This window comes from Mesoplodon bidens (genome assembly GCF_964165515.1).
Source record: "Mesoplodon bidens genome assembly, chromosome: X".
Taxonomy (NCBI): Eukaryota; Metazoa; Chordata; class Mammalia; order Artiodactyla; family Ziphiidae; genus Mesoplodon; species Mesoplodon bidens.
In genome coordinates this window covers 78,894,492-78,922,142 of record NC_138163.1, presented here as the reverse complement: position 1 = coordinate 78,922,142, position 27,651 = coordinate 78,894,492, and the positions used below count along the sequence as shown (strand labels likewise).

At 38.5% G+C, this 27,651-nt stretch overlaps 1 protein-coding gene across 5 annotated transcripts in view; it reads left to right on the top strand.

Moving 5' to 3' along the window:
• Positions 1-27,651, top strand: part of LOC308608922 (uncharacterized protein) — a 309,206-nt gene that overhangs the window by 223,875 nt on the left and 57,680 nt on the right. For all 5 annotated transcript variants that reach the window (XR_014014244.1, XR_014014245.1, XR_014014246.1 and 2 more), the window contains one exon: positions 24,419-24,474. The gene's annotated coding sequence lies outside the window, so the exon portion shown is untranslated. The remainder of the gene's footprint in view (positions 1-24,418; positions 24,475-27,651) is intronic.

The window sequence follows — 27,651 nt, the reverse complement described above, 5'->3', positions numbered from 1 at the left end:
ATCTTCCAATAATTCTTTTTCGCACCCTCTCTCCTTTGTGCTGTAGCCATACAAATGAGGCCTTTACATGTTATAACCCAACAATGCTGTTTTATAGTTGTTTTGTATTTGTGTCTTTTATGCACTTCTCTTTTTTTTTTAACATCTTTATTGGAGTATAATTGCTTTACAACGGTATGTTAGTTACTGCTTTATAACAAAGTGAATCAGTTATACATATACATATGTTCCCGTGTCTCTTCCCTCTTGCGTCTCCCTCCTTCCCACCCTCCCTATCCCACCCCTCTGGGTGGTCACAAAGCACTGAACTGATCTCCCTGTATGCACTTCTCTTTTAAATCATTTTAGAAGAAAAGAGTAAAAAATATATTCTATCATTTATATTTACCCATGTAATAAGTTTTCCTGGCCGTGTTTATTTCTTTGTATGGATTTGAGTTAAAGTCATTTTTTTAAAGAGACTTTACCTTTTTTGTGGAGTTTTAGGCTCATAGCAAAATTGAAAACAAGGTACAGAGTTTTCCCATATACCCCTTCCCCTACACATGCAATGTTGCCCCCATTATCAACATTTCCCACCAAAGTGGTACTTTTACTACAACTGATGAGCCTACATTAACACATCATCATGAAGGGACTTCCCTGATTGCACAGTCGTTAAGAATCTGCCTACCAATGCAGGGGACACGGGTTCAAGCCCTGGTTTGGGAAGATCCCACGTGCCATGGAGCAACTAAGCCTGTGCACACAACTACTGAGCCTGTGCTCTAGAGTCTGTGAGCCACTACAGCTATTGATCCCACGTGCCACAACTACTGAAGCCTGCGCACCTAGGGCCCATGCTCCACAACAAGAGAAACCTCCGCCATGAGAAGCCCGTGCACTGCAATGAAGAGTGGTAGCCCTCACTTGCCACAAGTAGAGAAAGACCATGTGCAGCAAACGAAGACTGAATGCAGCCAAAAATAAATAAATAATAAATTTATTTGGAAAAACAAACACATCATCCTCCAAATCCATAGTTCACATTGGGGTTCAGTGTTGCTGTTGTACATTATATGGGTTTGCACAAATTTTTGATGACAATACATCCAAGATTAAACTATTATACAGAATCTCTGCCCTAAAAATCCACTGTACTTTCCCTGTTTATCTCTCCCTCCATCCCTAACCTCTGGCCACCACTGATCTTTTTACTGTCTCTATAGTTTTGTCTTGAATGATGGTCTTTTTCCCTCAGTTTTTCACCTTACTTTGGAGTTTCTGTCAACCTGTTTTCGAGTTTCCTGATTATTCATTTGTGTTGAGTTTACTTATCAGCCCATTAAAGGCATTCTTTATTTCTGCGTTTTTAATTTCTACCATTTTTATATGATTCCTTCTTATAGTTTCTACCTGTCTTCTTTTTTTTTTTTAGTTTCTGCTTTATAACAAAGTGAATCAGTCATACATATACATGTGTTCCCCCATCCCTTCCCTCTTGTGTCTCCCACCCTCCCTATCCCACCCCTCCAGGCGGTCACAAAGCACCGAGCTGATCTCCCTGTGCTATGCGACTGCTTCCCACTATCTACCTACCTTACGTTTGGTAGTGTATATATGTCCATGCCTCTCTTTCGCTTTGTCACAGGTTCCCCTTCCCCCTCCCCATATCCTCAAGTCCATTCTCAAGTAGGTCTGTGTCTTTATTCCTGTTTTACCCCTAGGTTCTTCATGACCATTTTTGTTCTTAAATTCCATATATATGTGTTAGCATGTGGTATTTGTCTTTCTCTTTCTGACTTACTTCACTCTGTATGACAGACTCTAGGTCTATCCACCTCATTACAAATAGCTCAGTTTCGTTTCTTTTTATGGCTGAGCAATATTCCATTGTATATATGTGCCACATCTTCTTTATCCATTCATCGGATGATGGACACTTAGGTTGTTTCTGTCTCCGGGCTATTGTGAATAGAGCTGCAATGAACATTTTGGTACATGTCTCTCTTTGAATTATGATTTTCTCAGGGTATATGCCTAGTAGTGGTATTGCTGGGTCATATGGTAGTTCTATTTGTAGTTTTTTAAGGAACCTCCATACTGTTCTCCATAGTGGCTGTACCAATTCACATTCCCACCAGCAGTGCAAGAGTGTTCCCTTTTCTCCACACCCTCTCCAGCATTTATTGTTTCTAGATTTCTTGATGATGGCCATTCTGACTGGTGTGAGATGATATCTCATTATAGTTTTGATATGCATTTCTCTAATGATTAATGATATTGAGCATTCTTTCATGTGTTTGTTGGCAGTCTGTATATCTTCTTTGGAGAAATGCCTATTTAAGTCTTCTGCCCATTTTTGGATTGGGTTGTTTGTTTTTTTGCTATTGAGCTGCATGAGCTGCTTATAAATTTTGGAGATTAATCCTTTGTCAGTTGCTTCATTTGCAAATATTTTCTCCCATTCTGAGGGTTGCCTTTTGGTGGTGTTTATGGTTTCCTTTGCTGTGCAAAAGCTTTGAAGTTTCATTAGGTCCCATTTGTCTATCTTTGTTTTTATTTCCATTTCTCTAGGTGGTGGGTCCAAAAGGATCTTGCTGTGACTTATGTCATAGAGTGTTCTGCCTATGTTTTCCTCTAAGAGTTTGATAGTGTCTGGCCTTACATTTAGGTCTTTAATCCATTTTGAGCTTATTTTTGTGTATGGTGTTAGGGAGTGATCTAATCTCATACTTTTACATGTACCTGTCCAGTTTTCCCAGCAACGCTTATTGAAGAGGCTCTCCTTTCTCCACTGTACATTCCTGCCTCCTTTATCAAAGATAAGTTGACCATATGTGCGTGGGTTTATCTCTGGGCTTTCTATCCTGATCCACTGATCTATCTTTCTGTTTTTATGCCAGTACCAGACTGTCTTAATTACTGTAGCTTTGTAGTATAGTCTGAAGTCAGGGAGCCTGATTCCTCCAGCTCTGTTTTTCGTTCTCAAGATTGCTTTGTCTATTCGGGGTCTTTTGTGTTTCCATACAAATTTTGAAATTTTTTGTTCTAGTTCTGTGAAAAATGCCAGTGGTAGTTTGATAGGGATTGCATTGAATCTATAAGATTGCTTTGGGTAGTAGAGTCATTTTCACAATGTTGATTCTTCCAATCCAAGAACATGGTATATCTCTTGATCTGTTTGTATCATCTTTAATTTCTTTCATCAGTGTCTTACATGTGTGGTTTTGAATTATGGCTTTCTCTGGGTATATGCCCAGGAGTGGGATTGCTGGGTCATATGGTAATTCTACTTTTAGTTTTTTAAGGAACCTCCATACTGTTCTCCATAGTGGCTGTATCAATTTACATTCCCCCCAACAGTGCAAGAGGGTTCCCTATTCTCCACACGCTCTCCAGCATTTGTTTTTAGATTTTCTGATGATGCCCATTCTAACTGGTGTGAGGTGATACCTCATTGTAGTTTTGATTTGCATTTCTGTAATAATTAGTTATGTTGAGCAGCTTTTCATGTGCCTCTTACAATTACTTTCTTATATGCCAGCAACGAACAATTGGAATTTGTAATTTAAAGAAAATACTATTTCCAGTTGTACCAAATGAAAATGAAGTACTTAGGTGTAAATTTAACAAACTATGTACAGGGTCTGTTGATGAGAAATATGTACAGGGTCTGTTGAGGTCAAAGAAGATCTAAATAAATGGAGATACTTTCTGTTCATGGATTGGAAAGCTCAAGATGGTTAAAATGTCAAATTTTCCTACCTTGAGCTATAGATTCAATGCAATTTACATCAAAATTCCACCAGAAAATTTTGTCAGTATTCATAAGCTGATTCTAAACCTTTTATGGAAAGGCAAATTATCTATAATCAGTAACATAGTGCAGAAGAAGCACAGAGTTGGAGGGCTTATACCACTTGGTTTCAAGACTTACTGTAAAGCTATAGGTATGACAACAGCATGCTACTGGTAAAAGGATAGGTATATAGATCAATGGAACAGAATAGAGAGTTGAGAAATAACCCATACTAATATAGCGAACTAACCTTTGACAAAGGCAGAAAGGCTGTACAATGGTAAAAGGATAGACTTTTCAACAAATGGTGCTAGAACAATTGTATGTCCACAGGCTAAAAAATGAACCTAGTTTGAGGCCCTCATCCTTCACAAAAATCAACTGAAAATGGAACACAGCCTAAGTAGAAAATGGAAAACTGTAAGACTTCTAAAAGAAAAAACAGGAGAATATGTGAATTTGGGTTTGGTGATGAATTTTATTTGTTTGTTTTTTGGTTTTTTTCTTCTTCGGTACGCGGGCCTCTCACTGTTGTGGCCTCTCCCGTTGCGGAGCACAGGCTCTGGACGCGCAGGCTCAGCGGCCATGGCTCATGGGCCCAGCCACTCTGCGGCATGTGGGATCTTCCGGGACCGGGACACGAACCTGTGTCCCCTGCATTGGCAGGCGGACTCTCAACCACTGTACCACCAGGGAAGCCCGGTGATGAGTTTTAGATATGACATCAAAAAAGAAATGGATAAATAGGACTTTATTAAAATTAAAAATGTTTGCTCTGGAATTCCCTGGCCGTCCAGTGGTTAGGAATTGGCACTTCCACTGCAGGGGCCTGGGTTCGATCCCTGGCCAGGGAGCTAAGATCCCATAAGCCACACAGCGTGCCCGAAGAATTTAAAAAACAGTTTTCTTTCACAAAACACTGTCAAGAGAATGAAAAGACAAAAACCCTAGACTAGGAGAAAATTTTGCAAACCCCATATCTAATAAAGGACTTTAACATACAAAGAGCTCTTAAAACTCAACAATAAGAAAACAAAAAGAAAAACAATTAAAAATTGGCCAGAACATCTGAACAAACACCTCACCAAAGAAAATACAGAGATGGCAAATGAGCAAATGAAAAGATGCTCATTTGCAATTAGAGAAATTCAATGAAAAAAAAAAGATATCCCTATACCCATAATAGAATGATTAAAAATTTTTAAACCTATAAATACCAATTGCTGGTTAGAGGAAAACTCATTTTTAGTGTACTTTTTAGTTTATTTTAAAATTGTTGCTCAAGAGATTATAATATGCATATTAACTTGAAATCATCTACTTCAGATTAATACTAAATTATGTCCAATATTGTATGGAATCTTCCAATAATTCTTTTTCGCACCCTCTCTCCTTTGTGCTGTAGCCATACAAATGAGGCCTTTACATGTTATAACCCAACAATGCTGTTTTATAGTTGTTTTGTATTTGTGTCTTTTATGCACTTCTCTTTTTTTTTTAACATCTTTATTGGAGTATAATTGCTTTACAACGGTATGTTAGTTACTGCTTTATAACAAAGTGAATCAGTTATACATATACATATGTTCCCGTGTCTCTTCCCTCTTGCGTCTCCCTCCTTCCCACCCTCCCTATCCCACCCCTCTGGGTGGTCACAAAGCACTGAACTGATCTCCCTGTATGCACTTCTCTTTTAAATCATTTTAGAAGAAAAGAGTAAAAAATATATTCTATCATTTATATTTACCCATGTAATAAGTTTTCCTGGCCGTGTTTATTTCTTTGTATGGATTTGAGTTAAAGTCATTTTTTTAAAGAGACTTTACCTTTTTTGTGGAGTTTTAGGCTCATAGCAAAATTGAAAACAAGGTACAGAGTTTTCCCATATACCCCTTCCCCTACACATGCAATGTTGCCCCCATTATCAACATTTCCCACCAAAGTGGTACTTTTACTACAACTGATGAGCCTACATTAACACATCATCATGAAGGGACTTCCCTGATTGCACAGTCGTTAAGAATCTGCCTACCAATGCAGGGGACACGGGTTCAAGCCCTGGTTTGGGAAGATCCCACGTGCCATGGAGCAACTAAGCCTGTGCACACAACTACTGAGCCTGTGCTCTAGAGTCTGTGAGCCACTACAGCTATTGATCCCACGTGCCACAACTACTGAAGCCTGCGCACCTAGGGCCCATGCTCCACAACAAGAGAAACCTCCGCCATGAGAAGCCCGTGCACTGCAATGAAGAGTGGTAGCCCTCACTTGCCACAAGTAGAGAAAGACCATGTGCAGCAAACGAAGACTGAATGCAGCCAAAAATAAATAAATAATAAATTTATTTGGAAAAACAAACACATCATCCTCCAAATCCATAGTTCACATTGGGGTTCAGTGTTGCTGTTGTACATTATATGGGTTTGCACAAATTTTTGATGACAATACATCCAAGATTAAACTATTATACAGAATCTCTGCCCTAAAAATCCACTGTACTTTCCCTGTTTATCTCTCCCTCCATCCCTAACCTCTGGCCACCACTGATCTTTTTACTGTCTCTATAGTTTTGTCTTGAATGATGGTCTTTTTCCCTCAGTTTTTCACCTTACTTTGGAGTTTCTGTCAACCTGTTTTCGAGTTTCCTGATTATTCATTTGTGTTGAGTTTACTTATCAGCCCATTAAAGGCATTCTTTATTTCTGCGTTTTTAATTTCTACCATTTTTATATGATTCCTTCTTATAGTTTCTACCTGTCTTCTTTTTTTTTTTTAGTTTCTGCTTTATAACAAAGTGAATCAGTCATACATATACATGTGTTCCCCCATCCCTTCCCTCTTGTGTCTCCCACCCTCCCTATCCCACCCCTCCAGGCGGTCACAAAGCACCGAGCTGATCTCCCTGTGCTATGCGACTGCTTCCCACTATCTACCTACCTTACGTTTGGTAGTGTATATATGTCCATGCCTCTCTTTCGCTTTGTCACAGGTTCCCCTTCCCCCTCCCCATATCCTCAAGTCCATTCTCAAGTAGGTCTGTGTCTTTATTCCTGTTTTACCCCTAGGTTCTTCATGACCATTTTTGTTCTTAAATTCCATATATATGTGTTAGCATGTGGTATTTGTCTTTCTCTTTCTGACTTACTTCACTCTGTATGACAGACTCTAGGTCTATCCACCTCATTACAAATAGCTCAGTTTCGTTTCTTTTTATGGCTGAGCAATATTCCATTGTATATATGTGCCACATCTTCTTTATCCATTCATCGGATGATGGACACTTAGGTTGTTTCTGTCTCCGGGCTATTGTGAATAGAGCTGCAATGAACATTTTGGTACATGTCTCTCTTTGAATTATGATTTTCTCAGGGTATATGCCTAGTAGTGGTATTGCTGGGTCATATGGTAGTTCTATTTGTAGTTTTTTAAGGAACCTCCATACTGTTCTCCATAGTGGCTGTACCAATTCACATTCCCACCAGCAGTGCAAGAGTGTTCCCTTTTCTCCACACCCTCTCCAGCATTTATTGTTTCTAGATTTCTTGATGATGGCCATTCTGACTGGTGTGAGATGATATCTCATTATAGTTTTGATATGCATTTCTCTAATGATTAATGATATTGAGCATTCTTTCATGTGTTTGTTGGCAGTCTGTATATCTTCTTTGGAGAAATGCCTATTTAAGTCTTCTGCCCATTTTTGGATTGGGTTGTTTGTTTTTTTGCTATTGAGCTGCATGAGCTGCTTATAAATTTTGGAGATTAATCCTTTGTCAGTTGCTTCATTTGCAAATATTTTCTCCCATTCTGAGGGTTGCCTTTTGGTGGTGTTTATGGTTTCCTTTGCTGTGCAAAAGCTTTGAAGTTTCATTAGGTCCCATTTGTCTATCTTTGTTTTTATTTCCATTTCTCTAGGTGGTGGGTCCAAAAGGATCTTGCTGTGACTTATGTCATAGAGTGTTCTGCCTATGTTTTCCTCTAAGAGTTTGATAGTGTCTGGCCTTACATTTAGGTCTTTAATCCATTTTGAGCTTATTTTTGTGTATGGTGTTAGGGAATGATCTAATCTCATACTTTTACATGTCCCTGTCCAGTTTTCCCAGCACCGCTTATTGAAGAGGCTCTCCTTTCTCCACTGTACATTCCTGCCTCCTTTATCAAAGATAAGTTGACCATATGTGCGTGGGTTTATCTCTGGGCTTTCTATCCTGTTCCATTGATCTATCTTTCTGTTCTTGTGCCAGTACCATACTGTCTTGATTATTGTAGGTTTGTAGTATAGTCTGAAGTCAGGGAGCCTGATTCCTCCAGCTCTGTTTTTCGTTCTCAAGATTGCTTTGGCTATTCGGGGTCTCTTTTTTTTCGAAACAAATTTTGAAATTTTTTGTTCTAGTTCTGTGAAAAATGCCAGTGGTAGTTTGATAGGGATTGCATTGAATCTGTAGATTGCTTTCGGTAGTACAGTCATTTTCACAATATTGATTCTTCCAATCCAGGAGCATGGTATATCTCTCCGTCTATTTGTATCATCTTTAATTTCTTTCATCAGTGTCTTATAATTTTTTGCATACATGTCTTTTGTCTCCTTAGGTAGGTTTATTCCTAGATATTTTATTCTTTTTGTTGCAATGGTAAATGGGCGTGTTTTCTTGATTTCACTTTCAGATTTTTCATCATTAGTGTACAGGAATGCCAGAGATTTCTGTGCATTAATTTTGTATCCTGCTACTTTTACCAAATTCAGTGATTAGGTCTAGTAGTTTTCCGGTAGCGTCTTTAGGATTCTCTATGTATAGTATCATGTCATCTGCAAACAGTGACAGCTTTACTTCTTCTTTTCCAATTTGGATTCCTTTTATTTCCTTCTCTTCTCTTATTGCTGTGGCTAAAACTTCCAAAACTAAGTTGAATAAGAGTGGTGAGAGTGGGCAGCCTTGTCTTGTTCCTGATCTTAATGGAAATAGTTTTAGTTTTTCACCATTGAGGACGATGTTGGCTATGGGTTTGTCATATATGGCCTTTATTATGTTGAGGAAAGTTCCCTCTATGCCTACTTTCTGCAGGGTTTTTATCATAAATAGGTATTGAATTTTGTCGAAAGCTTTCTCTGCATCTATTGAGATGATCATATGGTTTTTCTCCTTCAATTTGTTAATATGGTGTATCACATTGATTGATTTGCATATATAGAAGAATCCTTGCATTCCTGGAATAAACCCCACTTGATCATGGTGTATGATCCTTTTAATGTGCTGTTGGATTCTGTTTGCTAGTATTTTGTTGAGGATTTTTGCATCTATGTTCATCAGTGATATTGGCCTGTAGTTTTCTTTCTTTGTGACATCCTTGTCTGGTTTTGGTATCAGGGTGATGGTGGCCTCGTAGAATGAGTTTGGGAGTGTTCCTCCCTCTGCTATATTTTGGAAGAGTTTGAGAAGGATAGGTGTTAGCTCTTCTCTAAATGTTTGATAGAATTCGCCTGTGAAGCCATCTGGTCCTGGGCTTTTGTTTGTTGGAAGATTTTCAATCACAGTTTCAATTTCAGTGCTTGTGATTGGTCTGTTCATATTTTCTATTTCTTCCTGATTCAGTCTTGGCAGGTTGTGCATTTCTAAGAATTTGTCCATTTCTTCCAGGTTGTCCATTTTATTGGCATGGAGTTGCTTGTAGTAATCTCTCATGATCTTTTGTATTTCTGCAGTGTCCGTTGTTACTTCTCCTTTTTCATTTCTAATTCTATTGATTTGTGTCTTCTCCCTTTTTCTCTTGATGAGTCTGGCTAATGGTTTATCAATTTTGTTTATCTTCTCAACGAACCAGCTTTTAATTTTATTGATCTTTGCTATCGTTACCTTCATTTCTTTTTTATTTATTTCTGATCTGATCTTTATGATTTCTTTCCTTCTGCTAACTTTGGGGGATTTTTGTTCTTTCTCTAATTGCTTTAGGTGCAGGGTCAGGTTGTTTACTCGAGATGTTTCCTGTTTCTTAAGGTGGGATTGTGTTGCTATAAACTTCCCCCTTAGAACTGCTTTTGCTGCCTCCCATAGGTTTTGGGTCGTCGTGTCTCCATTGTCATTTGTTTCTAGGTATTTTTTAATTTCCTCTTTGATTTCTTCAGTGATCACTTCGTTATTGAGTAGTGTATTGTTTAGCCTCCATGTGTTTGTATTTTTTACAGATCTTTTCCTGTAATTGATGTCTAGTCTCATAGCATTGTGGTCGGAAAAGATACTTGATAGAATTTCAATTTTCTTAAATTTACCAAGGCTTGATTTGTGACCCAAGATATGATCTATCCTGGAGAATGTTCCATGAGCACTTGAGAAAAATGTGTATTCTGTTGTTTTTGGATGGAATGTCCTATAAATATCAATTAAGTCCATCTTGTTTAATGTATCATTTAAAGCTTGTGTTTCCTTATTTATTTTCATTTTGGATGATCTGTCCATTGGTGAAAGTGGGGTGTTAAAGTCCCCTACTATGAATGTGTTACTGTCGATTTCCCCTTTTATGGCTGTTAGTATTTGCCTTATGTATTGAGTTGCTCCTATGTTGGGTGCATAAATATTTGCAATTGTTATATCTTCTTCTTGGATCGATCCCTTTATCATTATGTAGTGTCCTTCTTTGTCTCTTCTAATAGTCTTTATTTTAAAGTCTCTTTTGTCTGATATAAGAATTGCTACTCCAGCTTTCTTTTGATTTCCATTTGCATGGAATATCTTTTTCCATCCCCTTACTTTCAAACTGTATGTGTCTCTAGGTCTGAAGTGGGTCTCTTGTAGACAGCATATATATGGGTCTTGTTTTTGTATCCATTCAGCCAATCTGTGTCTTTTGGTGGGAGCATTTAGTCCATTTACATTTAAGGTAATTATTGATATGTGTGTTCCTTTTCCCATTTCCTTAACTGTTTTGGGTTCGTTATTGTACGTATTTTCCTTCTGTTGTGTTTCTTGCCTAGAGAAGTTCCTTTAGCATTTGTTGTAAAGCTGGTTTGGTGGTGCTGAACTCTCTCAGCTTTTGCTTGTCTGTAAAGGTTTTAATTTCTCCATCAAATCTGAATGAGATCCTTGCTGGGTAGGGTAATCTTGGTTGCAGGTTTTTCTCCTTCATCACTTTAATTATGTCCTGCCACTCCCTTCTGGCTTGTAGAGTTTCTGCTGAGAGATCAGCTGTTATCCTGATGGGGATTCCCTTGTGTGTTATTTGTTGTTTTTCCCTTGCTGCTTTTAATATGATTTCTTTGTGTTTAATTTTTGACAGTTTGATTATTATGTGTCTTGGCGTATTTCTCCTTGGATTTATTCTGTATGGGACTCTCTGTGCCTCCTGTACTTGATTCACTATTTCCTTTCCCATATTTGGGAAGTTTTCAACTATAATCTCTTCAAATATTTTCTCAGTCCCTTTCTCTTTCTCTTCTCCTTCTGGAACCCCTATAATTCGAATGTTGGTGCGTTTAATGTTGTCCCAGTGGTCTCTGAGACTGTCCTCTGTTCTTTTCATTCTTTTTTCTTTATTTTGCTCTGCATCAGTTATTTCCACTATTTTATCTTCCACCTCACTTATCCGTTCTTCTGCCTCAGTTATTCTGCTGTTGATCCCATCTAGAGTATTTTTCATTTCATTTATTGTGTTTTTAATTGATGCTTGATTTATCTTTAGTTGTTCAAGTCCTTGTTAACTGTTTCTTGCATTTTGTCTATTCTATTTCCAAGATTTTGGATCTTGGAAATAGAATCTTGGATCATCTTTACTATCATTATTCTGAATTCTTTTTCAGGTAGACTGCCTATTTCCTCTTCATTTGTTAGGTCTGGTGGGTTTTTATCTTGCTCCTTCTCCTGCTGTATGTTTTTCTGTCTTCTCATTTTGCTTATGTTACTGTGTTTGGGGTCTTCTTTTTGCAGGCTGCAGGTTCGTAGTTCCCATTGTTTTTGGTGTCTGTCCCCAGTGGCTAAGGTTGGTTTAGTGGGTTGTGTAGGCTTCCTGGTGGAGGGGACTAGTGCCTGTGTTCTGGTGGATGAGGCTGGATCTTGTCTTCCTGGTGAACAGTTGCACGTCTGGTGGTGTATTTTGGGGTGTCTGTGGGCTTTTTAGGATTTTAGGCAGCCTCTCTGCTAATGGGTGGCGTTGTGTTCCTTTCTTGCTGGTTGTTTGGCATAGGGTGTCCAGCACTGTAGCTTGCTGGTCGTTGAGTGAAGCTGGGTGCTGGTGTTGAGATGGAGATCTCTGGAAGACTTTCACCGTTTGATATTATGTGGAGCTGGGAGGTCTCTTGTGGACCAGTGTCCTGAAGTTGGCTCTCCCACCTCAGAGGCACAGCACTGACTCCTGGCTCCTCAATTTGGGATGATTTGTTGTCTATTCATGTATTCCACAGATGCAGGGTACATCAAGTTGATTGTGGAGCTTTAATCCGCTGCTTCTGAGGCTGCTGGGAGAGGTTTCCCTTTCTCTTCTTTGTTCTCACAGCTCCCGGGTCTCAGCTTTGGATTTGGCCCCACCTCTCCGTGTAGGTTGCCGGAGCGTGTCTGTTCTTCACTCAGTCAGGACAGAGTTAAAGGAGCAGCTGCTTTGGGAACTCTGGGTTACTCAGGCCGTGGGGCAGGGAGGGGCACGGAGTGCGGGTGGAGCCTGCAGCGGCAGAGGCCGGCGTGACGTTGCACCAGCCTGACGCGTGCCGTGCGTTCTTCCAGGAAGCCATCCCTGGATCCCGGGACCCCGGCAGTGACGGGCTGCACAGGCTCCCCGGAAGGGGGGCGTGGACAGTGACCTACGCTCGCACACAGGCCTCGCGGCGGCGGCAGCAGCCCCAGCGTCCCACTCCTGTCTCTGGGGTCCGCGCTTTCAGCCGCGGCTCACACCTGTCTCTGGAGCTCCTCCAAGCAGGGCTCTTAATCCCCTCTCCTGGCGCACCAGGAAACAAAGAGGGAAGAAAAAGTCTCTTGCCTGTTCGGCAGGTCCAAACTTTTTCCCGGACTCCCTCCCGGCTAGCTGTGGTGCATTAGCCCGTGCAGGCTGTGTTCACGCCGCCAACCCCAGTCCTCTCCCTGCGCCCCGACTGAAGCCCGAGCCTCAGCTCCCAGCGCCGCCCGCCCCGGCGGGTGAGCAGAGAAGCCTCTCGGGCTGGTGAGTGCCGGTCTGCACTGATCCTTTGTGCGGGAATCTCTCCGCTTTGCCCTACCCAGGTACGTGGGGAGTTTCTTGCCTTTTGGGAAGTCTGAGGTCTTCTGCCAGCATACAGTAGGTGTTCTGTAGGAGTTGTTCCACATGTAGCTGTATTTCTGGTCTATACCTGTCTTCTGATATTACCTATGTGATCTCGTCTGTTGCCTGTGTTTCAAACATATTATCCTAGTTATTTAAAATTCTCTGTTAGTTCCCACATTTCGTATCTGAGTCTGGTTTTGAAGATTGCACTTTTTCAGACTGTTTTTTATCACTTTATTTTTGTTAACATTATAATTTTTGTTGATAGACATTATATAAGATAGTAGCTACTGAAGTAAATATTTTTTATTCTTTGAGAAAAACATACCTTTCTTTTGTCTAGGCTATTAATGTGGAATTTTGTATCCAATTAGTGAGAATTGGGTTGGTTTTGAAGCTTGTTACTATGGTTTCCCTCAGTGCACCAGAGATTTTGAACCATGTAATGATACTTTGTTTTCATGTCCCTGCTTGGCTTTGGGTTTCCTTCTTTGCACTGCTTCCTGGAGAGGATCTGTCTCCTTCAGTTTTCCTCCATGTATTATTTTAATTTTAAGCCGGCACTGTGATTCTGGGTCTTAGAGTATGGCCTTCACAAGTCTTCTTGCACCTTCATATTTAATGCTGTTCCGAGCTTGTATTCCTGTTCCTCCTCCAGGGCTAAAGCTTTGTTTTTTCTCCCTTACCCAGATGTAGTTGGTTTCCACCACTGGGTTTCCCCACGTTGTATATATTTAGGCTTTTGTTCCTTAGGGGAGATAGGCCTGGTATTAATTTTTCTCTGCCCTCTATTCCTCTACCCAGTGCTTCAGGCCAGAGGTTTTAGTGATCTTCCTTTGAGATTAAGAACTTTTTCTTTGGTAAGAGAGATAGGAGAGATGCTTCTGGGCAGGATTTCAGCCATAGTTGCTGCTCCCGTTCCCCAGATAGCACAGAGGGAATCTTTCTGATCTTCCTTGTGGCCACCTGTTGATAAAACTGCAGGCCAGTACAGCCTGACCCTTGTTTTTGAAACCTTGAGGGGCTTCTCCTTCTTGTGGAATCCCACACTTGGCCATTAGCAGTTTATTATAATTTTTAGTTTAGTATTCCTACCTGCTTTTATATGACTTTCTGTGGCATTCGTTCCAGTAATCAATTGCTCATTCTGTCTTTCCCCATAGGCACCTTCCTTTCTCTAAATTTCTTTATAATTCTTTGCCACAATGGCTTAACTTCTGAGGTCAAGAAAATCAAATTGTCAAGCTTTTTTCTTTTCTTAAGGAACATAGTGATGCTTTTTCTAACTTTCTACGTGTCTGAGCTTTGTTGTTTGTTAATTTTGTTTGTTGATGTTTTTCATTTTTTTCTTTTGCCTTATTTGACCATTTTTTTTAGTATTGCGTTTTAATGTTCTTTTTTAAACTTTTGGTTGCATCTCTTAAATTTGTTTTGCTGTTGTTGTTGCTGTAGGGATTACACTATACATACCTAGCAATCACCTAACAGTTTGTATAGATTTTATGTTTTACCACTTCAAGTAAAACACAGAAGGCTTAACATTCATATAGATCTCTTTATTACTCCCCCAGTGGTTTTTTTTTAATAGTTGCCATGTGTCTTACATTTATATATTTTGAAAGCTCACCAGACTATGTTATGATTCCTTTCATATTTTAGAGTCTTACATATTTTAAAGAATTTAGGAGGAGAAAAATAATCTATTAGTTATTTACCAGTTCCATTGTTCTTCCTTCATTCCTAAAGATCCTAGCTCCCTCTGGACATTATTTACCTTCAAGAGTAAAGAGCTCTCTATCATTTCATCTCAATGCTGCTTGAGATGAATTCTCTTCATTTTCCTGCATGTAAGAATGTGTTCATTTCACCTTCATTCCTAAAGGACCTTTTCACTGGATAAAGAGGTGTTAGATAATGAAACCATTATTTACTTCTTCTTTCAGCACTTTAAATAAAGGTATTTTTCTACTCTCTATGTCCTCCATCGTTTCTGATGAGAAATTTGCAGTTGTTTGAATCATTGTTTCCCCATAAGGAATGTGTTGTTTTTTGTAGCTGCTTGCAAATTTTTTCTTTACTTTTGTTTTTTAGCAGTTTGACTAATATTTTTGGGTGTGTTTTTCTTTCGGTTTATCTTGTTTGGGTTTGCTGAGGTGGTTGAATATGTGGATTTATCTTTCATTAAATTTGGGAAATTTGGCTGATATTCCTACGAACATTATTTGCCTGCACAATATTTATCTCATTCCGGCATTCTGAAGACTTATATGCTAGGCATTTTTATAGTGCCCCATAGGTCCTGAGTCTCTGTTTTGTTTCAGCCTTTTTTTTGTTGTTGTTCTGTTGCTCAGAACAGTAATTTCTGTTGATCTGTCTTCAAATTCAAATTCAGTGACTTTTTTTTCCTGTCTCTATTCTGCTATTGAGATCTCAAGTGAATTTTTTTTATTGTAGATGATGTATTTTTTAGTTAAAAATTTTCAATTTGGTTCTTTTAAAGATTATTGAGGTATAATATCATACCATAAAAATTATTCATTGCATTTGCACAATTTACTTATTTTCAGTAAATTTGTATAGTGTGCAGCTGTCACCACAATCCAGCTTTAGGACATTTCACTATTTCCAAAAATTCCCTCAAGCCTGTTTATATTCAGTCCTGTTCCTGTCCTCAGCCCCAGGCTACCACTGATCTGTCTAAAATTAGCCTTTTCTGGATATTTCGTATAATTGAAGTCATATAATATTTATTATACTGAGTTTGATCCCCTTTCACTTATTAAAATCTCTCTTCTTTTTTTTTTTTTGGCCGTGCTGCACAGCTTGCAAGGTCTTAGTTCCCCAATACCAGGGATTGGACCTGGGACCATGACAGTGAAAGTGCCGAGTCCTAACCACTGGACCACCAGGGAATTCCCAAAATCTTTCTGAGGTTTATCCTTGTGGTAGCATATATCAGTATTTTATTCCTTTTTTAGAGCTGAATATTATTCAGTTTTATAAATATACTACATTTTTTCCTATTTAGCACATGACAGAAAGTTAAATTGTTTCTCCTTTTTGTTTTTCTTTTGACTATTAATAAATGCTGCTGTGAACATTGATGTACATGTTCTTGTATGTTTTCATTTCTCTTGTGTAGAGTTTTTGGAGTGGATTACCTGGGTCATAGGGTAAGTATTTATTTAGCTTTTAAAGAAACTGCCAAATTGTTTTACACAGTGGCTGTGCTATTTTACATTCCCACCTACAATATATAAGGGTTCACATTTCTCCACATCCTCATCGTCACTTGTTGCTGCCTGTCTTTTTGGTTATAGCCATTTTAGTTTGTGTGAAGTGGTATTTTGTTGTGGTTTTATTTTGCATTTCCTTAAACTCTAATGAGGTTGAGCATCTTTTCATTTGCTTATTGCTCATTCATATGTATTTGAAGGAATAACATTTAAATCTTTTCCATTTCTAATTTTTTTCTTATTGCATTGTAAGAGTTCTTTATAGAGTTTGGACACAAAGTTATCAAAAATATGATTTTCAAATATTTTCTCCCACTAGGTGGCTTGTCTTTTCATTTCCTATAGCGTCTATCTGAAGCACTAAAATTTTGAATTTTGATGAAGTCCAATATATCAGTTATTTTCTGTATCTAATCTTTTATCAATGTTGCACTGTCTTGATTACTGTAAATTTAAAGTAAGTTTTAAAAATCTGGTAATGAAAGAGCTAATACTTCTGTTGTTTTTCAAAATTGTTTCTGGTATTCTGCATTCTTTGCCTTTAGGATCATTTGCCATTTTCCACACAGACACACACACGCACAAAAGCCTGTTGGGATTTTGATATAGATTGCATTGACTTTATAGATCAGTTTGGTGAGTGTTGTCTTCATAATAATATTGCATGTTCCAATCCATGAAGGTAGATTTCCATAAATTTCTTTCCATTTATATATCTCAATTTCTCCAAGAAGTGTTTTGTAGTTTTTAATGTATAAATCTTTTCTTTTGTTAAATTTATTCCTAAATGTTTTATTCTTTTTGATGCTATTCAGAATGGAGGTTTTTTTTTTATGTCTTTATTGGAGTATAATTGCTTTACAATGGTGTGTTTGTTAGTTTCTGCCTTATAACAAGGTGAATCAGTTATACGTATACATATGTTCCCATATCTCTTCCCTCCTGCGTCTCCAGAATGGAGTTCTCTTAATTTCATTTTTGGATGGTTTATTGTAGTATAGAAATACAATTGATTTTTGGGTTTAAATCCTGTATCCTATTGCTTCCTAAACTTCTTTGTTAGTTGTGTAGTTTTATTATGGATTCCTTAGGATTTTCTACATATAGGATTATTTCACCTACAAATAAGGGCAGTTTTACTTCTTTCTTTCTAATCTCATCTTCTTTAATTTTTTCCCCTTATTTACTGCCTAGAACTCCCAATGCAGTGTTGAATAGAAGTGGTAGGAATGGGCATTCAGTCTTTTCACCATTAAGCATGGTAGTAGCTATAGGTTTTTGTTTTGTAGATTTCTTTTATTAGGTTAAATCAGTTTCTTTTCATTCTTAGTTTTTTGAGTTTTAAAGTCTTGAATGAGCTTGGAATTTAGTCAAGTGCTATTTTTGCGTTCATTGAGATGATTATGTGGTTTTTCTTTTGGAATTCAATGTATTTAACTACATTTATTTTTGAATTATGAAACAGGCTTGTATTTCTGGGATAAACCTTACTTTGTCAAGATACATTACCCTATTTATATGTTGTTAGATTAGATTTGCTAAAATTTTGTTAATTGTTGCATTTACTTTCATGAGGGATATTAGTTTGTAGTTTTCTTATGTCTTTTTGAGGTTGTAGTATCAGCCTGATTGTGGCCTAATTTATTAAACTGAGTTGGAGTGTAATACCTCTTCAGTTTTCTGAAATAATGTTTGAAGAATCCATATTATTTCCTCCTTACATGTTTAGTAGAATTCACCAGTGAATTCCTCTTAGCCTGATATTTGGGGAAGATTTTTAACATTTATTGTAAGGTCGTTAGGTTATATACATATATTTGAGTGAGCTTTGATAGTGTGCATCTTTTAAAGAATATGTCCATTTCATTTCAGTCATTGAATTTATTGACATAAAGTTCATAAAATTCACTTATCATTTTTTTATATCTATGTAACCGGGTGATGTCACCTTTCTCATTTGTGGTAATGCTGTCCTGCCTTCTCTTTCTCTCTCTGTTTTCTCATCAGCCTGGCTAGAGGTTTATCAATTTTATTAATCTTCTCAAAGATCTACATTTTGGTTTCATTTATTTTCTTTATTATTTTATGTTATCAGTTTCATTGATTTTTTTTTTTTTTAGGCTGATTTTTTTTTTCCCTGCTTATTACCTTTAGTTTAATTTGCCCTTTTTCTAGTTTCTTAAGGTCAGGTCACTGAGTCAAGACTTTTCTTTCTCACATAGGGATTTTATGCTGTTTTCTCCTATGTACGTCTTTGGTGACTTCCCACAAATTTTGATATATTGTTTTAATTTTTATTATGTTCAAAATACTTTCTAATTTCCGTATTGATTTCTTCTTTGATCTATGAGTGTGCTATTTAGTTTGCATACATTTGGGGGATATTGAAGGATATTCCAGAGATCTTCCTGGATTATTATCTATTTTAATTCTCCTATAGTCAAAGAATATGCTTTATATGATTTGCATTATTTTAAATTTACTTAAGATTGTTTTATGGCCCTGATTATGATTTATCTTAAAAATGCTCAGTGTGGGGCTTCCCTGGTGGCGCAGTGGTTGGGCGTCTGCCTGCTGATGCAGGGGACACGGGTTCGAGCCCTGGTCTGGGAAGATCCCACATGCCGCGGAGCAACTAGGCCCGTGAGCCACAATTACTGAACCTGCGCGTCTGGAGCCTGTGCTCCGCAACAGGAGAGGCCGCGATAGTGAGAGGCCCGCGCACCGCGATGAAGAGTGGCCCCCGCTTGCCACAACTAGAGAAAGCCTTCGCACAGAAATGAAGACACAACACAGCAAAAATAAATTAATTAATTAATAAACTCCTACCCCCAACATTAAAAAAAAAAAAAAATGCTCAGTGTGTGCTTAAAAAAGAATGTGTGTTCTGCTGTTGGCTGAAGTGTTATATAACATCAGCCAAGTCAAGTTAGTTGATTGAGTTGTTCAGTCTGTATCTTTACTGATTTTCTATCTACTTTTTCTACCAATTATGGTGAGAAATATATTGAAATCTTTAAATATAATTGCAGTCAATCTGTTTCTCCTTGAAGTTCTATTAATTTTTGCTGAATTTATTTTGAGGCTCTGCATAGACTTTTGGCATTATGTCTTTCTTAACCCTTTTATCATTATGAGATGAACTTCATCTGTGGTAATATTCTTTGGTCAGAAATCTGCTTTGTCTGCCCCAAAAGGCCTTGGTTTCTAGCAAATTAAGCCATGACGAAAAAAACTTGGAGAAAACGAGAATATGATCCAAATGATTGTTGATATTAAACTTGTTCAGGCGAGGTTAAGAGTGCAAGAAGTAGGAGAGTTGATGAAAATGTGAGGACTTTAAATTTTTTAATATCTCTGAAAATTCACTTTTTTTTCACTTGAGGAAATTACAGCCTCCAACTAAGGCAGAAACTTTTGAATCCTTTTTAAAGATAAATTTAAGTTTTAAAATAACTTTTATGGTAAAATACACCACAAACAGAATTTGAAAGAAAACTAATTTGTATTGCACACAAAAGGTAAAGGGTTTCTATCTCTGCTATTCCAAAGAGTTAGTAAGAAAAATAGTAGATTAATGGGTAAAAGATATGAATAGATAATTCCATGGAAATGCCTATCCGAATCAATAATAAGCATAGAAAATATACTGAAGGAAATGCAAGTTATAAGTGCAATATCCCTTCTTATCTGCTAGATTGGTATAAAACTAAATAGACAACTACTATTGGCAGTGATGGGCAAAGGATACTTTTGTACGTTGGTTGTGGAACTGGAACTGTGAATTGTCACTCTCTTTTTTGGATCTGTAGGACCTTCCATACAGGAAGCCAAGCTCTTCTACTTTCTGGAGAGCACATTTCTTGCCTAGATATCGCAGCAGTGGCTTTGAGTTCTTTCTTTGTTTCTGGTATCTGAGGAATTTCTTATCTTCTCTTTGATCTTTCTTATGTACTTTTGTCAGTGTGTTCTATTTTATCCAGCATTTCTACTTTGAGTTGGGTGAGGGGAGGTTTCCCATAGCATTCTTAAGTTCACCATAGTGACTGGAATTCATCTAAAAAGTTGTCACCAAACTTGTTACCATATCACTCAAAGAGAGAGGTTGTCTTTCAAGTATTAAGGAGACAGGCAGAAATAATCAAATATAAAATTACTCATGGAATTAGCATTCATGAACGTTTCTTGAAAAAGGTATTTAACAGTGAAATATAGTCAACCACGAAGTAAATAAAAATATAAAAATTCATATAAGGCAAGTCAAGGAAAATTTAAAACTAAAGCTTTTTCTCTGCCCTTTGGCCTCCTGTCTCCCCTCTATTGTGCATTGTGTATTTGCATTATGCATCGACCAAACCTCCCCACCAGCAGAAATACCTGCTCAAACATAAAGAGCAACCTTCTCCTAGCACCAACAAGGCAATTCCTTAAAAGATAGCATTCCTTCTTAATCTTGTAAGGAGTCACAATGACCCACCACTTTGTACTTGCAGATCTGAATTGTGCAATCTATCTATGGCATTTAATGTACAGCTTTCTGTCTCAAAAAAACTGCTTTGACCTCTAATGGGTGGAACAGTTCTCAGAGCTTTCTGAGAGGCTGTTCCTCGGTTATAATCCTTAATTTGGCTTGAATAAAATTTTCCTTTTCTTTCAGTAGATTGACTGTTGATTAATTTTTTGTCAATGACAGGAATACAATTAACTGTTATAAAAGGGCTGGCGGTAAACATTGAATCCATGGTAAATGTTGAACTAGAGGAAAAACTGAGGGAGTTAAGGTTACACAACAAAATGTGTTATAAGCCCTGAAAGTAGAAATACACCAGCCACAGAAATTTGTCATTTTGTGAGTTGTAGAAGTAATTATACTCATCCTTTTATTCTCATTCTTCATTGTATGGTGTCAATACGTTAAAATTAACATGTGGTAAGAATATATATAATGTTTTACATGCTAATGATTTTTTATCCAAAAAAACATTAGGGTGTCATTTTGTAAGTTATATTTCTTGTGAAATAGCATGTGCAATTCAGCAAGTCCTTCACTGTCATTTTTCTTTCTCTCCTCTTTAAAACAAGTAGAATAAAATTGAACTATTTAAAATAAAAGCTCATATAATCCCGTTTTAAAACTTTGAGGTATAGTTCACATATATTAAAATCGTTGTCGGGAAGGAAGAAATTTTCCTCTATCCTTACTAGACCTCTGGCTGGTCTAGTAATTAGATTGACATGATTTACAGGAGATTAACAGAAGAAAAATCAAACAAAAGTTTAATAACATGTATACATGGGGCAGACCCAGGAATGTTAAGTAACTCGCCAGAATGGCTGAAGCCTTCACCTTAAATACCATCTTTAGCTAAAGACAAAAGAGGGTGTTGGGGGTAGTGGTTTGGGACTTCAAAGGGAAGGAAGGCAATTCACATGGAGATGGAAAAGCAAACGTCTGGTATATAAATGCAGAGACAACCTGACACAGAGTGGACTCTTGATCTCTAGGCCCTGCTAAGTTTCCTCCCACCACAGCTAGTTCATATTATTTGCAGATATCTTTGGTGATAGCTCTATTCCAGGAACAGGCCCTTGATCTAAATTCTTTAGGTAGTTTCAGGGTAAGTATAATGAAAGTCTTCCAGAGTCTTCTGTTATTTAAAAATAATCAGCCTAAATTAATCCTCATGCCAAAGAGAAACATTTTGGGGTGGCAAATTTTGCATCCCTAAAGCATTGTAACCCTTCCACTTCCATCACCTGTGAAAGTTTCCTTGTGCCCCTTTCCAGTCAGTTCACCACTCCTTAGCAGCCACTTTGTGATTTAATCCTAGGTTAATGAAATTGTTGGTAACTATGTTTTTAATCTACTTATTTTTTTCTTTTTTTTTAAATGTATTTATTTATTTTTGGCTGTGTTGGGTCTTCGTTTCTGTGCGAGGGCTTTCTCTAGTTGTGGCAAGCGGGGGCCACTCCTCATCGCGGTGCACGGGCCTCTCACTATCGCGGCCTCTCTTGTTGCGGAGCACAGGCTCCAGACGCGCAGGCTCAGTAATTGTGGCTCACGGGGCCAGTTGCTCCGCGGCATGTGGGATCCTCCCAGACCAGGGCTCGAACCCGTGTCCCCTGCATTGGCAGGCAGACTCTCAACCACTGCGCCACCAGGGAAGCCCTTATTTTTTTCTTTTTAATTTTATTTTTTGTACATTTTTATTTTAGTTTTATTGAGATATAATGGACATATAGCACTGTATAAGTTTAAGGCACACAGCATAATGATTAGACTTAACATGCATCATTAAATGATTACCACAATAAGTTTAGTGAATATCCATATCTCATATAGATGCGAATTAAAGAAATAGAAAAAAAATTTTTTCTTGTGATGAGGACTCTTAGGATTTACTCTCTTAACTTCCATCTATAACATACATCACTGTTAATTTATCATGTTGTACATTACATCCCTATTACTTATTTATCTTATAACTAGAAGTTTGTAACTGTCTTCATCCAAACCCCACCTCCCCACCCTATCTCTCGTAACCACAAATCTGATGCCTTTTTCTATGAGTTACTTTGTTTTTGAAGTATAATTGACCCACAGTACTATGTTAGTTCCTGTTGTACAACATACTGATTTGATATTTCTGTATATTTCAAAATGATCTTCATGATAAATCTAGTTACCATCTATCACCATTCAAAGATATTACATACTTATTGGCTATATTTCCCACACTGTACACTTTATAGCAGTGACTCATTTATCGTGCAACTCTTAATCCCCCTCACCTATTTCTCTCCTCTCACTCCCTCCCCTCTGGCAACCATCTGTTCTCTGTATTTATGTTTCTGTACTATGTTTGTTCATTTGTTTTGGTTTTTAGATTTCACTTAGCATAATACCCTCTAGGTCAAGATTTCATTCTTTTTTTATGGCTAAGTAATATTCCATTTTGTGTGTGTGTGTGTGTGTGTGTGTGTGTGTGTGTGTGTGTGTATCCCACATCTTCTTTATCCATTCATCTGTTGAAGAGACCAGGGTGTCCCAAACCTGGTGTCAGCCAGCTGGTGAGCAGGCTGGATCCTAGGGCAGCTGACTGAGGCGTCCACAGTGTCTCAGAGCTGGTGTTGGCCTGCTGGTGGGCAGGGCCGGGTCCCAGGAATCTTGGGACTAGTGCCAGTCCATTGGTGGGCAGAGCTGGGTCCCGGGGTTTTTGACTGCAGGGCGCTGGGGAATCCTGGAGCTGATGTCAGCCCCTCTGGTGGATGGGGCTGGGACCTAGGGGGTCCCTGGGTTGATAACAGCCTCCTGGTAGGTGTGGTGGGTCCTGACACTGGTAGGCCATGGGGCTGTGGTGGTCCTAGCACTGGTGTCTGCCCACTGGTGGGCACCACAAGGGTCAAGGGGCTAATGGGGTTGGTGCCCACCCACTGGTATGTGCAGCCAGGGCCCAGGGTGTCCTGGGGCTAATGCCAGCCTGCTGGTAGGCAGAGCCAGGTCCTGATGTCTCTGGCTGCAGGGCCCTGGGGGTCCCAGAGTTGGTGTCTGCCCATTGGTAGGTGGGCTGGGTCTTAATGGCTGGCTGTAGGCCCTCAGAGGTCCCTGGGCTAGTGCTGGTGCACTGGTGGTAGCCCGTGTCTGAGGGTGGCTGGTGCTCAAAGGGTCCTAAGGCATCTGGTCTGCTGGTGGGTGGGTCTGTGTTCCCATGTGAGTAGCTGCTTGACCTAAAGCATCCCAGAACTGATGCCGACAGGCTGGTGGGCGGGGCCAGTTCCATCCCTAATAAGCTAGAGGGAAGATTCCAAAATGGTGTTTTCCAGCACCAGTATCCTCCTGATAGAATGAGCTCCCAAAAATGGCTGCTGCCAGCATCTATGTCCTCAGGGTGAGCTCCAGTTGCCTCCTGCGTCTCATAGAGCCTCTCCAAGATCAGCAGGAGGGTCTGATCCAGGCTCCTTTCAAATTACTGCTTCTTCCCAGGGTCTCAGAGTGTGTGAGATTTGGGGTGTGCCCTTTAAGAGTAGAGTATCTTTTCTATCCTCTGGTTCTCCTGAAAGTAAGTCATCTAAATTTTTTAAATGAAATACTTCAAACGGAATATATTGGGAATGAGAAACTGAGTGCTTGTTACTACTACCCTGCTTTAACAGATCTTAAATGTTACCATATTTGTTTCAGATTTTTCACAACCTTAAACAGTACAGTTGAAGCCCCCTCTTCATCACACACCACAAGTAAGTCCTATTCTGAAGTCGTATATCCTTACCATGTGTTTTTTTAAATACTTTTACTGCTTAGTTATACAGTAATGGTTTTTCCATGCTATTAAACTTTATTAAAATTCTATCATATTTTATGTATTCTACAACTTTGGTTTTTTCACTCATTATTTTTGAGTGATATTCAGGATATTCAGCCACTATGGAGTGGTATAGCCATAGTAGTTATTTACAATGTCTTTTCTGGTTGGTGCCAAACTAGTTGTTAAATATTTTTAATATCTTACCCTGGGATTTATCTATATTGATAAATATATTAATCTAGCCAATTCATTTCAATTACTGTACCATATTCCACTTGGTGAAAATACAATGGATCTGTTAGCCTATTGATGGATGTTTAGGTTGTTTCCAGTTATTTACTATTAAATACAAAGCTGCAGGGCTTCCCTGGTGGCACAGTGGTTGAGAGTCCGCCTGCTGATGCAGGGGACATGGGTTCGTGCTCTGGTCTGGGAAGATCCCACATGCCGCGGAGTGGCTGGGCCTGTGAGCCACGGCCGCTGAGACTGCGTGTCCGGAGTCTGTGCTCCACAATGGGAGAGGCCACAATAGTGAGAGGCCTGCGTACCACAAAAAAAAAAAAACAACAAAAAACAAAGCTGCGGTAAAATCTTTAGAGGACTTCCTATGCACATATGAGAATTTCTTTAGTGTTTTTATTAAAGTGAAATTATGTGTATGTAAAGTGAAATATGTGTTACTGTCCAGAGTGATTGTTCCAATTTATGCTCTCACCAAAGAGTATGAGAATAGTGGTTTCTTAGTAACATTTTCTTTCCTCTCCTTATCCCTTTTCCCCCCTGCTTATGCTTTTCAGCACTTTTGTTATTATTTCTTTAAAAAATTTGCCAACATAATGGATATGAAATTATATCTTGTGCTTTAATTTGCATTTCACTAATTATTGGTGATGTTGAAGATCTTTTCATAGGCTTATTAATGATTCTGGTTTCCTTTTCTTAAGTTTCTTTTCACGTCATTTATTGTTATCTATTGGGTTGTTTTGTCTTTTAATTTTGTTAATTGATTTGTGACAGTATTGTTTTTAATATTCTGGATAAACATTTACAGTAGTTTTTTAAAAATGTTATGGATGTCATTCCTTTTTTAAAATTTTTTCATTCGAAAATATTTTTAAACTTATGGAAACTTATCATAATAATATAAGGAACACACGTATTCTCTTATCAAGATTTGCCTATTGTTTACATTTTCCACTACTAGTTTTATCTTTTGTGCTCCTCCCTCTCCACTCTGTATAAATAGTTTTTTTTTCTAGAACATTTGGCCCTTTACCCCTAAATACTTCAGTGGATACTTTCTAAGAATAGGGTTGTTTTTGGTTTTTTTAAATAACCATAATACATTTGTCTACCTCATTTGTCTAAACTATCCTTCATATTTCATAACAATGTTCTTTAGGGCATTTTTACCCCATGTAGTCCTGGATCCAGCCTAGAGATAAATATTATACTTAGATGTGCCAGTTTATTTTCCTAGGAGGGGCTTATCCCACATCACACATCATTTATTAAGATTCCCCCAACGTTGCTGCCACTCGTTGATCCCTACCTTGCCTGAACTTTTAAAACAGTCAGACCAAAAACTTTGTTTTAGCGCTTAACTATACAAGGTAGTGCCATGAAGAAAGCGTAGATTTTGCTGACAGCCAAGAGAATGCTGGAGTTCTCTCAGGGTAAACTGACAAACTGAAGAAATCAGACCAGTATTTACAGTTGGGAATCTCCATTGAAATGACCCAACCATGTCATTCTACCACAAAGAACAAAGATTAACAAGCCCCACCTATATACCTAAAACTTCCAATCAGCTTTTCATTCCAGTCTCTTAGATATGAACAGAGGACCATGGATCACTCCACATTTGAAGAAAATCTTTAAGCAGAAGGGCAGAGACCAAAATGAACAAACCAACAGCAAGCAATTAAAGACAAACAAACAATGCAGAGAACAGAAGAAAATGTTTTAATTATAATAAATTCCTTTAGAGAGATGAGAGAAAACTTTGCACCCATGAAACGATAAAATGCCAGGACTTCCCAGGTGGCGCAGTGGTTAAGAATCCACCTTCCCATGCAGGGGACAAAGGTTTGATACCTGGTCCGGGAAGATCCCACATGCCGCAGAGCAACTAAGCCTGTGTGCCGCAACTACTGAAGCCCACGCACTCTAGGGCCCTTGCTCCGCAACAAGCGAAGCCACCACAATGAGAAGCCCATGCACTGCAACGAAGAGTAGCCCCCACTCCCCGCAACTAGAGAAAGCCTGCGCGCAGCAAGGACCCAACTCAGCCAAAAAAAAAACCCCAAAAAAGCCATGTAAATGAATATTTAGAGGACCAAAATGAGCTCTTAGAAATTAAAAACATAACGTAAATGAAAAAGTCCATAAGTGGATTGAAAGATAAACCAAGGAAATGTCCCAGATAGTAGAACAAAAAGACAAAGCTCAGGGTAAACTGACAAACTGAAGAAATCAGACCAGTATTTACAGTTGGGAATCTCCATTGAAATGACCCAACCATGTCATTCTACCACAAAGAACAAAGATTAACAAGCCCCACCTATATACCTAAAACTTCCAATCAGCTTTTCATTCCAGTCTCTTAGATATGAACAGAGGACCATGGATCACTCCACATTTGAAGAAAATCTTCCTTCTATGCACAGTGAGAAAACTGGCTCCCAGCAACATCAAAAATATTTACACAATTGTGCAGTCTTACAATGTATCTAAAGTATTTTCAAAATTGCTTCACCGAAAAGCCAATAAACAAACCCACTAAAAATAGTTAAGGGTTTATTTTCACTTCTGCTCCTCGCCCCCTGACACCCACCCCCCCATCCCCCAAGACTGAGGGTATACTGTCAGATACTGTGTTTATAAGATACTTGAATGCATCCTTTCTTCTTCCCTCCGTCTCTTCCTTCCATTCTTACCCTTTCCTTGCCTATTTCCCTGCCCCTTCCTCTTTCTCTTTTTCCCATCCTATTTGATTCCTTTTCTTCTCCATATGGTTATGGTGTAAACTCAAAATGTAACTATGTTCATTTGTTTAGTTTTAGTTTTCCTTCCATCACGTTCTTACTGATATAATTTTATTTTTTGA